General features: G+C 53.0%; 1 pseudogene; it reads left to right on the forward strand.

Annotated features, from left to right (window-relative positions):
* Window positions 1-2,124: 2,124 nt before the first annotated feature.
* Window positions 2,125-3,056, forward strand: LOC102263873 (annotated as a pseudogene).
* The last annotated feature ends 2,175 nt before the right edge of the window (window positions 3,057-5,231 follow it).

The following is a 5,231-nucleotide window of genomic DNA, read 5'->3' on the forward strand; positions in this document are numbered from 1 at the left end:
AGAGAAGCGCAGGGGTTGGGGCCGGAGGACGGTGCTGTGTGGTTCGGTGTGCTCAGCTCTGGAGCAGGCAGAGCTGTGTGGGGGTCTTATCTTCGTCTCCTAGGAGATGAGTGCCCCCTCCACCCCCCCCACCCCCGCCAAAGGGCCTCTTTCACAGAGCTGTGGTGAAGAGTAAAGAGGCAGAGGGCGGTGGCCCAGAGCTGGGTGCCGCGTGAGCCCGCGATGGATGCAGCTCTGGTTGTTTCCATCAACCCTTTGTGGTTATTCTCACTCCCTGCTGGCACTCTGACACCCCCTTGCCTGACTTCGGTGCTGTTGGATCCAACTTGGAGTCCGTGACGTGGGAAGGTGGTGAGCACCCCCTTCTTGGAGGTATATAAGCAGAGGCTCTCACCTGGGGAGTCAAATGAGTGTGGCCACCGCAGGCATGAGCTGGCCACGGCGCAGGGGCCGGGCGGGGGCCCGCCGTCACATCCCCCTCCAGCGCCCAGGACAGCGTTCTGCACATCGCAGGTGCTCACCTCACCTCCCGTTACACCTGACGCTAGGAATGTCGTGTTGAATGAGGACGGTCCTTGTCATCAGAGAGGGAGAGCTATTGAAGCAAATACCCACACAGGACAAAATAATTATAAATGTGCTGATTGCCATGACGACGCCGGGGGAGGCAGGGACAGGAAAGACCTCTGTGAAGGGCGGTTTTAGCTGAGGTCTGAAGGATGAATGGCGCTTGGTGGGGCAAAATGGGGAAAGGGAGTCAGCATGTGTAAGCCCTGACGCAGGAGGGAGCGCGGCCGTATGAGGATGTGAAAGGTCGGAGAAGGGCAAGGGGAAGAGGGGCAATGGAGAGGCTGGCAGGAGCCCTAATGCCATGTTTAGGGTCCGGGTCTGACTTTCTCGTGAGGACAGTGGGAGCCAGCCGGTCTGAAGCGGGGAACGACCTGGTCACATATGTGTTTTAGAACAACGCAGTTGGCTTCCAGTGAGGAACCAACGGGAGGCTGGAGGCAGGAGGCCAGCCCAGGGCTGGGCAGTAGTCAGCCAGGGTGGCGGCCATGGGGCCTGGCCTTGACTTGGGGTGGAGCTGGCCACCGGGAGGAGCAAGAAGGGAGTTTAGCAGCCCAAGGCCAGGTGACAGATGGAACAGGCTGAGCTGAGGCTCCGTCCACCTCCACCCAACAGTGAATAAAGAGGGGAGGTCCGGGCGGGGTGCCAGGGTCCCTTCCGCACAACGGGCCATGCCAACTGGGTAAACAGCAGCGGACACATGATATTTCTTAAAAACAAAATCCTGATTCATTCACACTCCCTGTTGTTTACCCGAGGTGTTTGTTTTTTTTCTCCTGGGCTATTTCAGGTCTGACAGGTTTGAGGGGAGAGCAGAGCTGCAGCTCAGAGCCAACTGGGAGGGAGAGGGACCAAGGGGTCAAGGCAGGTCCTTCTCCTTCCAAGGAGACTGGGACCCTGGATGTTTTACTATGGCCGGGGACCCTCCTGGATGTTCTGGGGCAGATCCCTTCTCTTCTCCCGGCTCCTGGCCCAGCTCGGGCCCCTGCCTCCTGGACCCTCCCTTTCACAGTAAAGTGTTCTTATTCTTCACCTTTGGGTTCTTCTTTCTAAGTGTGGGCTGGGCGGGGCGGGGCAGCCCTGCAGGAGGCCGGTTGGCAGAAGCCACTTCCTGACAAAGGCCGGGTGAGTCAGGAGCTGTAGGGAGGGGGCAGGCCCTGCAGGTGGGCCGGAGGACCCCTCCCTGCACTTGATCTGGACCATTCCTAGCCTTTGTTCTCATCCTGGTATCTTCCAGGAGCCTGAGCCTCGGCCCCGGGCCAAGGCAAGGGTGGGGCAGAGCCTGGTGGATAGAGATGGACCTCAGAGCCCTAGGGAAAGATCAGACTTGAGAAATTCTTCCAATAGAAAGAATTCTTAAAGGTCAATACAAAAGATAGACATCCCAGTAGAAAAGCTGGCAGAGAATAGGAGTTTAAAAAAACCCTACAAATAACCAAGAAATGCATGAAAGGTGTTGTAATTACTCAGAACTAAAAACTAAACATCAAAAACGGCCTCAAGTGAACGCACCGCATGTCGGTGGAGTGAGGCCGAGGTGACCAAGTTCTGGCCCGAGACACCCGGGGGGGCCGGACTGGGAGGATGTCGGCTTCATTAGTTCGGGCCGCTGTCCGGGCTCTGAGCAGGAGGAAAGTGCAGCCCACCCGAACCCCTCCTCCTGACACCGTCAGCAGTAAACAACATAGAACAACTCCTTAGAGATAAGCCTGGACACGTGGGTGTTGTAATGGCCTTTCTTACACTCTAGAGCAGCCGTGGGCAAACTACGGCCCGCGGGCCGGATCCGGCCCATTTGAAATGAATAAAACTAAAAAAAAAAAAAAGACCGTACCCTTTTATGTAATGATGTTTACTTTGAATTTATATTAGTTCACACAAACACTCCATCCATGCTTTTGTTCCGGCCCTCCGGTCCAGTTTAAGAACCCATTGTGGCCCTCGAGTCAAAAAGTTTGCCCACCCCTGCTCTAGAGTCTAGAGCAGTGATGGCGAACCTTTTGAGCTCGGCGTGTCAGCATTTTGAAAAACCCTAACTTAACTCTGGTGCCGTGTCACATATAGAAATTTTTTGATATTTGCAACCATAGTAAAACAAAGACTTATATTTTTGATATTTATTTTATATATTTAAATGCCATTAAACAAAGAAAAATCAACCAAAAAAATGAGTTCGCGTGTCACCTCTGACACACGTGTCATAGGTTCGCCATCACTGGTCTAGAACAAGCATGTCAAACTCGCAGCTGGCCGGCTGCATGCCTCATAAATAAACAAGGCACCTGGCCCGCCGGCCGCGAGTTTGACATGCTTGCTCTAGAACAAAAACATAAGGAGGTTCTGATGCATAAGTTGCTCAAATGGAATCAGAGCAGTCGTCGGAAAGAAAGCACAGCTAAGACTTTTAGGAACAGAAATGGACTAAATGATCCAGCGAGTTTGTGTTCAATAACCCAATCATCAAAGGAGCATGTGGCTGTGATGTTTGACTCCAAAAACTACTGTGGCTGTGAGATCCAGAACGCCCATGGGAGTCCTGGGCTCACGGAGGACGTCATGTGGCTGCCACGTGCTTAAGGTTTAGGATGCGTGGTGCCTTATGAGGAAAATAAAGGAATGCATTTTGAAAATGAGAAAAACAAAACATTCTCAAGTGGAAGGGCAGGGATTCCCCAATTTTTGTAGTAGAGAAATTCTTCTGATGTCTAACTTCCTGGAACCCTTAATCCTTTCGGCTTCCTCATAGAGTCCTGATGACTATATTCAATTTTCTTTCCTTTAAAAAATGCCATTCTTTCCCCACCCAAAGATCATAAGTGACCTGACTTATTAACATAAAATAGTGGGCTGCCGACAACTGTTAGAGAACCTTACAATCTTCCCAGAATAAAGTAAAGCAATTCAATGCTTCGGTGCTGGAGGGGCCTCCCAGTGGTCCCACCCACCATGGCAGGGACCCCACTCTTCTCTTCCCTATAGGTATCTTGGAATAGCCGCCTGGCCCCAGGGTCCCCAAGGACTTGCCTTACACTGACACTGATTGATTGATTGATTGATTTGAGAGAGAGAGGGAGGAAGGCAGGGGAGAGACTAACCTTGGTTTGTTGTTCCACTTATTTCTGCATTCATTGGTTGACTCTTGTACGCGCCCTGACTAGGGATCGAACCCGAAACCTTGATGTATGGGGATGACACTCTAATCAACTACCCGGCCAGGGCTTCACACTGACACTTCTACCTGGCATGCCCCCTCCACGCCTACCTATTCAGTGTTTAAATAAGGATTGCTACATGCATATCATAGAATACCATGTTTTAAAAATCTTCACAATTGGTGATTCTTCCAACAGAGAAATGGTGAGAACTGCAGATAAGGCAGAGAAGGCCTTTTGGCCCTGATTCCTGGCGTGGTACCTGATCCTTAAATGGTAGCTATGCCCACATCTTCACGGAGCAGGCTTCCTGCTAAGCAGGTTTCAAAGTGTCACCTCCTCAGAGAGGCCTTCCTAGACCACCTTTCTAGGTGGCACCCCCACACCTGCCTCTCTACCCCCTCATTCTATTTTATTATCTTAATGATTACCACTCTCTGAAACCATGCTATTTATTTCCCGTCTTTCTCCCTCCAGCATGAGAACATAACCTCTGCAGGGCAAAGACCTTGATTATCTTATATACGGATGTATCGCCATCACCTGCAATGTGTCGTCTGACACACACAGGTGCTCCAGATATCTTTTCATTTTAAAATCAGCTTTATTAAAGTATTATTTACATAAAATAACATGCATCATTAATATGTATAGGTTGAGTGTTGACTCCTGTATGACCATTACCCCAGTCAAGGCACAGACCATTTCCATCTGCCCCCAAAGTTCCCTTCTGATTTTTTTGCAATCACTTCCCCTCCACCCCATTCCTAGATAATACAACTGGATGACCCTTGGGGTGCAGTACAGCGGGTCTGAGTATCAGCAGCCAAGCAAGGCCTCCACCACCCCAGCCCATGATCTGGGAATCGCGGTGGTTAACCCATCCATCCACCTTGGGAAGTCGCAAGGTTAGGGTTGAAACACATTCCTCTGGTACCCGCGATCCATCCAACCCAGCCCCGCAAGGCCTGGCACCCCAAGTCCATGCCTGCGGGTGGGTCCCTGGGTTTTGAATCTGAGTCTTAGGCAAACTGGAAAGAGCTATTATTTTTTCCATTCCTCCCTGGGCCTGTCCCACGAGCCACCACCGCCCGAGGGAAGTACCCACATGCTGGGCCCGAGGAATGTCCTCCCATCGCTGGGACCAAGAACGCCTTGGAGCACCAGCCGTCCCGCCCCGCCCCTTCCCCGGCACATTGTGCAAGACGGGAGGGCACACCTTCCAGGCGGGTCGGATCCAGGCCGGGAACTTCCTGGGCTCGGGCCGGGCCGCGGCGGGCGGGGCTGGGGAGGGCAGGGTGCAGGGAAGAGGGGGCGCAAACGCGCTCCTGCCTAGCGCCCCCTACCAGCCCCCCACGTCCTCCGCGGCGGGGCTGTCTCCCCGCCCAGGGAAGGAGGGAGTGACGCCCAGGGCGCCCCGTTCTTTCAGATGCCCCCCAGCCCGTCTCTTTCTTCGGTGAGGCCCGTGGCCCGCGCGCCTCTCCGCGTCTCTCCAGGTCTCCCGACTCCGAT

This window comes from Myotis brandtii, unplaced genomic scaffold (assembly GCF_000412655.1).
Source record: "Myotis brandtii unplaced genomic scaffold, ASM41265v1 scaffold68, whole genome shotgun sequence".
In the NCBI taxonomy this organism is placed as follows: Eukaryota; Metazoa; Chordata; class Mammalia; order Chiroptera; family Vespertilionidae; genus Myotis; species Myotis brandtii.